Source organism: Hyaena hyaena, unplaced genomic scaffold (assembly GCF_003009895.1).
Source record: "Hyaena hyaena isolate Hyena2069 unplaced genomic scaffold, ASM300989v1 scaffold_816, whole genome shotgun sequence".
In the NCBI taxonomy this organism is placed as follows: domain Eukaryota; kingdom Metazoa; phylum Chordata; class Mammalia; order Carnivora; family Hyaenidae; genus Hyaena; species Hyaena hyaena.
In genome coordinates, this window is record NW_024081446.1 from 266,422 (window position 1) to 278,637 (window position 12,216).

At 36.4% G+C, this 12,216-nt stretch overlaps 1 pseudogene; it reads right to left on the minus strand.

Moving 5' to 3' along the window:
* Positions 1-4,937: 4,937 nt before the first annotated feature.
* LOC120221792 lies at positions 4,938-5,389 on the minus strand (annotated as a pseudogene).
* Positions 5,390-12,216: the final 6,827 nt, after the last annotated feature.

The window sequence follows — 12,216 nt, forward strand, 5'->3', positions numbered from 1 at the left end:
GAAAACTCAATTCTCAACTACATCAGAGATAACATGAAATACTTGCACGCACAGAAAATAATACAGTTCTACTTAAAATAATAAGAACTATCTCTTGGAAGTATAAACTATATTGGCTAAAATGAAAAAAATAAATTCAAACAGAAAGATTAGATGAAAAAGTCAAAGAAATTTTTTAGAAAATAGAATGGAAATATAACAATTATGAGAGGAAAAAAATGAGATGAGATTCTATGAGATATGGTATCAGAGGATAGAACAGAGAAAATGGAACAAAGGTAATTAGCAAATATGGCAGCAAATTTCCCAAACCTGAAAGATGTCAGTAATCTGAATGAATGGACTGATTGAAAGTTCAGCAAAATGAATGAAATACACATCATCACCATTGAACACATCAAGGCAAATGAAAATTCTAGGAGGAAAAGTTACATAACAAAGGGAAAACAAATGTATCATTATTTTGTTCATTATAGTTCAAAGGCTGATTAATAATTTTAGTAAAATGAATGATATGACAGTATTAGAAGGGTAGAGAGAGCTTTGGAGTTTGATGTGAGCCAAATCACCATCTATAATAATGGGATAGTAATAAATAAATGATGTCTAAGTTTATAATCAGGAAATATTACAAGTATCTTTGTAGAAATATGGAGTAAAGTACCAGGAAAACAAGCAAAACAGAGTAGAAAAGAACTTCCTCTGAGTAGCTGGTCAGATAACTGCTAATGCCTTTGCATTATAAGTATTTCTGTGTTATTTGATTTGGTGTCTAATATCCATATTACTTTAATTTAAAATTTAACTTAAAAATGAGAGGAGGGAAGAATAAGTAATAAAAGGAGGTAAAATGGATTATATAAATAAATTATAAGCATTCAAGATCATAACTAGTTTCCAAGTTATCACAGAGTTTTAGATTTCTTATTCCCAATATTGCTTCCTCCAATTTCTCATTTGCTCATCAGGAACAAAACTTGGATGATGAGTCATACGGTAAGGCATTCAGTAGCCAACACCAGGAGACAAGTCAAGTGTCATAAATCAAATAGTGACTTATTTTTTTCATATAACAGAAAAATCTAATGTTTAAGGCAGTATGCAATTTTTGTAAGGGCATTATACAATTGACATTACCCAACTGTTATGGTATCTTCCCATTGGAATTTCAAGATAAACCTGTTGAAGAAAGGGAAAGAAGATGTAAAACTAAGGTTTACATTAGTAGCCCATCAGACACTCTGGTAACAATTTACATATATTACTTCATTTAGTCTTCACATGAATGTGTAAAATATTTCTTTATTTTAGAGATGAAAAACTGAGAGCCAAATATATTAAATAACATATTTAAAATTATACAGTTAGTAAATGATACAGTCAGTGAGGGAACACCAGACTATCTTTCTCTAATATCTGACCTTTTACAATTATAGTAGCAAGTAGCTAAGATTCTAAGAAGTATAGGGAGGATGTTTCTTATGGATGCATAAACATCCTTTTTTTTTTTTTTCATTCCAAAAAGCAAAAATGTCTTGCTGATTCAGCAGTGAGGAGTGTATTATAATGGTAAATTCAGAATTGTCTGCTCTTCCTGTAGGTCATGACCAAAAAGTAGTGGTAAGTGTCACAGGCAACATCAAAACCACCAACTCCTAAACATTCTGCTAACACGTGATGGGTGAATACAGACAAACAAAGAAAGTATGAATATTTTAAGTAAAGTTAAAAGTCTGAGCATAAACTGAGTATAAACTAAAGAATCTGAAGTTCAGGGTAATGCTTTAATATTTTCCCAGCTGAAGTTCATAATTTTCAGTAGAGGATGGTACATAAGGTAAAACACTGGTTACAAACATGTAATTAATGAAAATACTTAATATTTAGTACACACTTGCTTTTATTCTTCTCAACTCAACTATTTTCTGGTAATACTGTTATCTTCATTTTATGACAAACTGCAAATTCTTATAGGATAAAGTGATAAAATTTGACCTTAGGTTTCTAATGTCAAAGCTGATGCCTTTAAGATGTTATTTTTAAGTAATTTCTACACCCAACATGGGGCTCGAACTTACAGCCTCGACATCAAGAGTCACAAGCTCTTCCAACTGAGCCATACAGCACCCCCAAAAGTCAGTGCCTTTAACCACTTTGCTACTTTATGTCAAAAACTTTCACTTATTATACCATAGTGGAAACTAAGTTAGGTAAAATACTGCCAGGATAAGAAGGAATGTCTAATAATAATATGGTCGAGAATAAGAATAGGCAGCAAAAATAGTAGCCTCTGTATGCTTTTTTCTTTGAACTTATGCAGTTTCTTGTCATCTCAGGAAAACAGAGTCTAAAACCCCTAGAAAACTGGTCAATTAAAGGTAAATATCTCTGTCCCATTTACGGCGCTGAAACACAGTATGACACATAGGGCTAAAAACAAGGAATACTCCTCTGGGATATGAAACACAGCCAGTAGGAATGTCCATATGGAGTCAGGGAGCAGAGTAAGTATCATGGATGGAAAGCAAGGACTGGATTTAGTCTTCATTGTTTTTGAAAAATGATTTTTAAATACCTGCAACTATCACTGGGCTATAGCTTACTTAAATCCCCATCTTGGGGGATGGGAGGAAATCTATATAGCCCGATTGTCAGAATCTGGACCAAGAGTCTATGACTGGAGAGTTGAGGTAGAGAAATTGTCAAAATTACTAGACAACAAAGGATGAACACTAGAGAGAAAAACAAACCAATAAACACCCATCTCAAACCAGCCTACAAGGTCATAATTTTGATATCTATGACAAAAATCAACACTAGAACAATAATTACCAACGTCAAAAGTGAGGAGAAGGATTTTTTTTTTTAAATATTTTTATTTATTTCTAGGAGAGAGAGAGAGAGACAGCGTGAGCAGGGGAGGGTCAGAGAGAGAGGGAGTCACAGACTGAAACAGGCTCCAGGCTCTGAGCTGGCAGTCAGCACAGAGCCCGACGCGGGGCTCGAACCCACGAACCGCGAGATCATGACCTAAGCGAAAGTCAGACGCTTAACCGACTAAGCCACCCAGGCGCCCCAAAGGATTTAACTACATTAAAAAACAGAGCAATCTAGGGGCACCCGGGGGGCTCAGTCGGTTAAACGTCCACTTCGGCTCAGGTCATGATCTCATAGTTCGTGAGTTTTTGAGTCCCGAGTCTGCTCTGTGCTGAGAGCCAGCTCAGAGCCTCTTCTGTATCTTCCTCTCTCTCTGACCCTCCCCTGCTCATGCTGTCTGTGTGTCTGTCTGTCTGTCTGTCTGTCTGTCTCTCTCTCTCTCTCTCTCTCTCTCACACACACACACACACACACACACACACACACACACACACACACACCAGAAAAGGACTTAAAAATAAATCTTCCATTGGGGCACCTGGGTGGCTCAGTCGGTTAAGAGTTCCAACTTCAGCTCAGGTCATGATCTCATGGTTCTAGGGTTTGAGCCCCGTGTCAGGCTCTGTGCTGACAATTAGCTCAGAACCTGGAGGCTGCTTCAGATTCTGTATCTCCCTCTCTCTCTGACTCTTCCCTGCTCATGCTATCTCTCTCTCTCTCTCTCTCAGAAATAAATAAAAACATTAAAAATTGTTATTAAAAAAATCTTCCAAGAATGGTCCAATAGAAAATGAAACAAAAATGGTCAAAAATAGAATAAAAAAATACTATGAAGAAGAATCAATTATAATGACTAAAAATGAAATAAAAGTGCTATAAATGAAGAGACAAAAATTCAATTTAAATCTGTCATCACTGTACTGAATGAAACCAAACATAAAATGCCTCAGTTTTTGTGTTTTGGTTCTTTAGCACTATAAGTAGCACAGGAAAAAGGCATTTTGTTAATAAACAGAAATAAGCAGGAATATCAAGGCCTTGTCATGCAGAATAAAGATGACCAAAAGCTGAGCCCTCCAAAGTTCTGCCGCTTTTCAAATCCTTATTAAATGAGAGAAGGAATAACATGACCTAGAGATACTTGTAACTTTCTATAATTAACTGAGAGTTAGGGTTTCCCTGTAAATCTTTTCTCCATGTATTTCAAAACACCACTTTTTATGAGATATTATAGGAACCAAAAATGTTTTACTACTAAGGAAAATAAACTATACCCCATGCCTGGATGTTCTTTGTTATCTCTTTTCCAAAATATTTGCTGGTTTTTATGAAAATAGGATCTTTGTAATTCCAACAAAAGTAATGGAGGAGAGGACGGTCTTTAGATAATAATTAGATTGTAGTTATTTTTCCACCTTTTTTTGTTGCCTTATAAGTACCTAAATAGTAAACCCTAGTGAATGTATCAATGTATTTCTTACAACATTTGAAACTGTTGTTATCATCTATCCCTGAATTAAATATTTTTTTCTGTTTGCAATATAAAAAGTTTTAATTACAATACAAATTACATGGTTTAACCAAGTAGCAGTAAACAAAGAACTAATTTGTGTTCCTTCTGTACTTATCATTTGTTGACTAATTAGTTTCTTTACGAGATACCAAGTGACTCTTATAAATACAAGCCTCCTGAGGATATAAAGGCTAATTTTGAAGTGATTACAAATATTCCAGTAACATTATAATTAATAGTTATATTTGGAATACAGGAATCTTCTAAAGCACCAATTGGTAACCTCTGTAAATTAGTACAGATCATTGGAATCATTTAAGATGGCTTTGCATTATTCCTTTCAGTCAATTGAGTTTCAGTGTGAGGCAGGAGCAAATATTAAAACCATCATTATTCTAAAACCATGATCCTATGAGAGTGCATCTGTGTGTGTGTGTGTGTGTGTGTACATGTACAAGAGAGACACACACATATTGTGTCTGTGCATACTATTTATTCAATCTCTCAGTCTAAATCAGCTATGATTAGACATATTTGTTTGAAAGTTTTATGGCTTTATTAACACAAACACAATGTGCACACAGCTGTCTGTGTATTCATTATCTTCACTGTGGAGACTGGCATTAGGATTGGTGACTCTGATGGCCAGCTGGGCTTCTCTTTCCATAATGGCTTTGTGATTCTTGGAGGAGACATTATGAGCAATCTCTGGACAGTAAGATTGGTTGCACAACAGGACCATTTCAAGCTCCTTGACTTTGTGGACTAGGAACTTCCAGAGTCACTGAGCAGCACATGCTTTGTTTTTCTGATGCTCTTGTAACCAGTGTTGGGCATCAAGATCTGGTCCTTGTATCTTCTATACACCCTATTGTCAATCCCTCTGTGTTTCCACCAGTTGTGTTTAATTTTAACATATAGATCTGACTGGTGCCAGATGAATCTCTTGGTCCTTTTTTTAATGATGTGGGGCATCTTGAGGGGTCTAAGGGTGGCCATGATGCCGAGGATGATATGGCTGCCACCTCCTCAGGCAGCACTGAGGAAGAGGGCTGGACATCTTTTAAAATGATATACTAAGTCATGGTGGAGAAGTCCATTTATATAATGAATATATATGGTTTTTGGGAGAGAATTTAAACTGTGGAATGAGAGGGTCACGCAGCTTCTTTCATAAACATTAATAAAAGAATGACTTTGAGAACAAACAGGTATCTACTATACATCAAGGATTTTCATCTCAGCTTCCATGCATTTACAAATAGGTCTCAGGAAATAAAGGGTACATGAAATTAAAACTGAAGTGTTCTTTTTTCCACTAACATCTCTGAAAGTCTTTGTAATTCTAAAATATTACTGATTGGATTTCACTTAAGCTTTTCAGTTCTTAACTTGTGGTTATTGTTAAAAGTGTTACATTTAATATTTTTCTAATAATAGGTGAAGTACTGAAATTTAGTCCTGATTTAAGTCTTAACTATTTCAAACTATTTTCATAGTCACCTAACTTTACATAATCACGTACTCCCTTAAGTGGCTTAGGGTGGCTTAGTCAGTTGAGTGTCTGACTTTCAATTTTGGCTCAGATTGTGATCCCAGTGTTGTGGGACTGAGCTCCACATTGGGCTCCATGCTAAGCATGGAGCCTGCTTCATATTCTCTCCCTCCTTTGTCCTCTGCCCCTCCCACATTGATGCCTGCTCCTTCTCTCTCTCTTCCTCTGCCCCTCCCCCTATACTGTCTCTCTCTTTTTCTCTCAAGTTAAAAAAACCATTCTCTTGAGTGGGAAAGGAATAAGTCAACAGTTGTTATCAGAAATTTGGCATAATATACAGCTTACCTTATCACCACCCATGTCCATATTGATGTATCTTCAATAGAGGCAATGACTATACAATATTAATGGGCTTTCCAGTTGTATTTCTAGGTTGACTTCTCTTTTCTCCTAAGTTTTATCAGTGGGAAAACTATAAATAAGAGAGAGAAAAGATTGATTATAAACATATGATTTAATTAAATCCCTCTTGGAATATATAACTGGCATCTCAAACCTAATAAGTCCAAATTGAGTTTTATGATAAACCGCACTGAACCTGCTCTCCTGAAATCCTGCCAATCTTAGTTGTTGGTAACTCTATTCTTCTAAATGTTCAAGTTGCAAACCTGAGACAGTTTGGGTTCAGACACATTTCTAATATATCACGTAATGCTCTTGGCTCTAACTTAAAAATATGTCCAAGAATCCAACCACTACTGCAAACTTCATCAAGCCTACCATCACTCTCACCTAGACTGTGGCAATAACCTCCTAATAGTGCTCACTATTTATATCTTTGCCTTCCTCCTCTTTACATTCAATCCAGCAGCCAGAATGACCTTTCAAAATTTAAGTTTGATTATGTTTCTTCTTTGCTCAAAATCTTCTGTGTCTTTCAAATTCATTTAAGAGCAAAAGCCAAAACCTTTTTCTTTGACCTACAAAGCCCTACATGATCTTGTCCCTCATTACTTTTTTGAACTCCTTTTCTACTTCTCTCTCTCCCTCATCTGCTCCAAACACACGAGTCACCTTTCTGTTTTAAATACCGCCCAAGCACGCTTCTGTCTAAAGGTAATTTCCTCAAGTGCCCACCCTATTTAAAATTTCATCCTGCCTTCCTTTCAACCCAACAATAAATATTCATCTTCTCAGCTTTTGTTATATTCCCCTCGGCATTTAAGCCCAAACGGCTACCTATTTTATTTATCTCATTTTCTTCTGTCTCCTCCTACAAAAAAATAAGATTTAAAAGGGCAAAGACTTTTGCTTGTGTTTTTCCCTGTAAATAGTGCCTAGCACAGAGTAAGTGTTCAATATTTAAAAAAAAAAAAACTGTTATTTTTTCCTCTCATTAGTTATGTACTTGTAGGTTTATGCCTTTTATTATTTTTTAAGTTTATTTATTTATTTTGAGAGAGACAGAGATAGCATCAGCAGGGGAGGGGCAGAGAGAGAGGGAGAGAGGGAGAATCTGAAGCAGGCTTAGTGCTGCCAGTGCAGAGCCCAACATGGGGCTTGAACCCACAAAACCATGGGGTCATGACCTGAGCTGATACCAAGAGTCAGACACTTAATGCATTGAGCTACCCAGGTGCCCCTCAATATTTTTTTTGAAATAAGAAAGAGCATCACAGTGCCTGAGTGGCTCAGTAAGTTGAGTGTTTCAGCTTAGGTCATGATCTCACAGTTCATGAATTTGAGCCCCACATTGGGCTTGCTGCTGACAGCATAGAGCCCACTTGGAATCCTCTGTCTCCTTTTCTTTATGCCCCTCACCTGCTCGTGCTCTCTCCCTCAAAAATAAATAAACATTAAAAATTCAAAAATAAATGAGAAGTAGTGTCTACCATACACATGGTAAGAATGATGTTAAAATGATTCCTTTAAGTGAATAAATAATAGTGACAATGGCTAAATCAGACCCACCAAATGCATGACACCATTGAAAGCAGCAATAATACTATCTATTATGGCTTCAAATCCAGTGAAACCTATATATTGTAATTTTTGATATTAGTGAAATTTTAAATGTTTATCCTCAGTTTTCCACACCTGGTCACTTTATTGGTATTATATGGTGAGTCTTAAAAATATAAAATAATAGATTAAGTGTCTGACTCTTGGTTTCAGCTCAGGTCATGATCACATGGGTTCATGGGATCCAGCCCTTCACTGGGCTCTGCGGACAGTGCAAAGCCTGCTTGAGATTCTCTCTCTGTCTCTCTCTTGCTTGTACTCTCTCTCTCTCTCTTTCTCTCTTTCAACATAAATATTTTAAAAATATATTTAAATGTATTAAAATAAAATTTAATACAATATCAGTGAGATTAGCCATTTTTGTTCATAGACTAACAATTTTTGATCACTATACATTCTTTATTTTCATGCTTGTAAAATTAATTTTATAAGTAAGAGCAAAATGGTTAGCTCTTTTTGCTTATTTTCCACCAGAGTGTCTCCTTGTTTAATCAAAATGTGGATATGTCCCTAAAACTATGTCACATATTTGAATATAATGTGCTATTTGTGTCTCACAGAAAAGTATTACAGAGAGAATTTTCCCTCTATGACCATAATCTGAAAACAGAAAATTATGCCACTGTCCTTTCAAGCATTTCAGATGAATGGCCAGTATTCTTTTGTGCAAAGTCCAGCCACCTTGACCTCCTGAACTCTAACCTGGGTCTGCTCATCTCAGCAAAATCATTGGATTCTGTGTGGATTCCCCACTCTCAAGTTTCCAGAATTGTAATCTTTACTTGATTGTTTCCTTTCCCTTGAGGATCACAGTGTGGCACTGCTATTGTTCAATGTCAAAATCTGTTGTTCCTTATGGTGTTTCTTATTATTTATGGCCAGAGAGCTTAAATTCCTATTATTCCTTCTTGGTTGGGAGTAGAAGTCAATCATTAAGTTATTAAAATACAGGTGACTGTCTCTGCATATAGACACAGTAGACATGTGAATCAACAAGGATTGGATTTATGAGAAGCCCAAGGGCCAATAGATATATTTTAGTGCTGGAAAACCAAGGAATCTTTTTCAAAGTGACAAATCTAAGAATTATGTAAAGGTTTTCTAAGTATCAATGTGCATGCCCTTCCTATAGTCTTTTACATCTCTTGCCTTCTCCTTCATTAAACATTTTTTTTCCTTTTGTGAAACAGGAAGCAAGTATTAGGCTATGTCATATATAGAAATATAATTATCACTCTGACCATATATATAGATATATGTATAAAATGTGAAAATAACTTGCTGTCCCATGTATATAGAATGGAACCCTACTTTCTTTTCCATATTCCCTTTTAGTATTAGACTGGATACTGAGTAGAGAAGCCTAAGTAACATATTTACAGCACTTTGAAAGCTATAAGACCATGCATAAATGCAATGGATCCCTTCTGGATCCCTTCTGGGGCTTTAGTGTTTCTTCCAAGCAAAACAACTGTGTACCATGCAATTCTGGGCATTAGGAATAAGCTTCTTCTATATTTTAGACAATCCAAACTCTTATTTCAAAGTATATCCTCTTCTCCTCTGTCCCCCAGCAAAAGCCATTCCAGTTTGTCAGAATCCCCTGTGACTTGGACGGTCTGTGTAAGGGAAAGGATTCTCTAGTGACTGTTCAGCTTTAGAATCCCATAACAAGAAAGCAGACAGTCAGCAGGCATGTCCACAGTTTGCAGTTCTTTCATTAGCAGCAGGCATGCATGCTTTTTGTTGACACAACTCTGGTACTTAATTCTATTTGTAGAAACGCTCTGTTCATTGTTTGTTGTCATAAGTCTTCTAACTCACATTTTGGATATTTTAAGTGAATGTGTTTTCTGGAGTGGATTCTCAGTTGCAAGGGGGGAGAATGGTGAAAGGAAGAATAGAAAGATTTCATTTTATGCGACTAGATGAGAGTCATACTCTCTCTTGTGACTTACAAGTCAGTTGGAAGCAGCCATTATCTCCATTACATTACATAACAACTCAGAAGTAAAGTTAATCCTAAATACAAGAGGGCCAGACACAGTTTAACACAAAATCCTGGTGAGACTGAAAGGGAAAATACACTTTACTAGCAGGACACAGTAAGTGGCCATACAGTACAATGATTCTTTGTAATAGAAGGCTGTTTTTCTTGTGGTTCTTAGGCTTTAAGTATTTTTTTCCCTTTATTTTAATATATGGAGAATCTTACAAAATTCCATGGACTGCAGTATCTCAGAGAAAGTAGGTTTACCAGAGTATTTTCACCAAAGAGGAGAGCAAATCTATAGCATTTCATTACTACCCAGTGCTGATTATTTGTTTATGCATGATTGTTTTGGTGACTAATCAGAGCAGATATCACTAAAGCCATAGAAATCATATTAACACAAACTATAATTGAGTCATTAAAAGCAACCAGTTTATGTGTAACAAAAAAGTCAAATATATATTTAAAAGTTGCATTTTGAGAGTCCACAACCGCTACAGTTATAGCTTTCAAAACCCAGAAGACTTTTCCCTCAACCCCTAACAAAATCTTTCTGGAAAATTCTTACACTCCCTATATAAATTGCACAATTACTTGAAACAGGATTCGCTTGGATTCTTCACCCCTGGCCTTCATTCATCCTTGAAGAACTTCATGATGGCACTGTAGCCATGTGCTAGGACAGTGATGTGGCCCTGCCTTTGAGTGTTTCTCTTCTTGGCTACCATGAGCCCTCAGTATGCCAGAGATCCCTGTTAGATTTGGTAGAAGATGCTGTGGAGACAGCTCTGTGTTTCTCTTTATCTCTTAGACTTCAAATTAATAATAGATGTGAAAACAGCTCCCTTGGCTTCTTTTCTAACTAGACTTATGGTTGACAAAATTCTAAGATGATTCCAGAGATTCCTGCCCTCTGGTATGCATGCCCTATATAACCACTTCCCTGTCAGTATGGGTGGGACCTGGGAATAGGATGGGAAGGTCACTCCTATGATGAGGTTATATTAGATGGCAAGAGTAAGGAGATTTTTGCAGAGGTAATTAAATTCCAAAATCAGTGTATGTTGAGTTCATCAAAAGGGAGATCACCTTGGATGGGCCTGATCTAATCAGGTAAGCCATTTAAGAGATTCTAGAAGTCTAAGATTCTCCTGTTGGACTACAAGTCTCCATGAGTTCTACAGTTACAAGAGCTTAGAAAAAGATCTTGAACTTCAGAGACCCCAGACCGGCTAATACCTTGATCTCAACCTTATGAGACTCTGAGTAGAAAACTCATTTAAACTGTACTTGGACCTCTGACCTACAGAAACTGTGAGATAATTAAATTTAAGCTTCTAAATTTGTGATAATTTGTTATGCAGCAATGGAAAACTAATACACATCTCTTCATTCATAGGACCTTAAAATAAATCAAAGGGATGATGCTGTCTTAATTTCCCACTTTCTAGACTCCTTTCAGGGACCTTCACACTCACACACAGAGACACACATGCGCACACAATTTTACTTTTTTTGTAGCCCAAATTAAAACATTAATTCCCAACAAGCATTATCAAGTATCAGTTTGTGTCAAGGGACCTAAAGAACCTCACTCCTCCCATGTAAATCTCAGCCAAACCCATACATGCATGTGTATAACACAAGCACACATTTCAAGGTAGACTCAACCTGGCTCATCTGCCACATATAGATAAGGAAACTGAAGCTGCTAGTTATTCTGAACAAGAGTTAGTTAGGGGTGCTAAGTGCATGCCACTTGTGATGCCCCTTGTCGTTCTTATACCAGATAGTCACTCCACCATTTTTTCCCAGTAAGCTTCAACAGAGACTCAGAATCTCAGTCTGATTATCTTCTAACAATTTATTAGAATAGAAATAATATTTATATTAAAATTAAAGATTTCACATGTATACTCATAAAGAAAGAGTAGTCAGTAATGCCCTGTATTTATATACCTTCTTCCCACATTTATTGAACACTAGTGTGTGATAATGCCATATTAGGCACCAAGAATATCATGATGAATAAGCTATCCAGAGCATTTCTGTCCTAGAGAATGCATGTTATTTTATTTGGCTCACATAAATTAGTTAGCACTCAAATATATTTTATTTCACAAAGTGTGAATAATTCTTAATATTTATTCTACTTAGAATGTGAAATGGAGTGATGGGTGGCTCAGTTGATTAAGTGACTGACTCTTGATTTCAGCTCAGATCATGACCTCACAGTTTCTCGAATTTGAGCCTTGCATGGGCTCTATGCTGACAGCACAGGAGCCTGCTTGAGATTCTCTCTCTTTCACTGCCTTC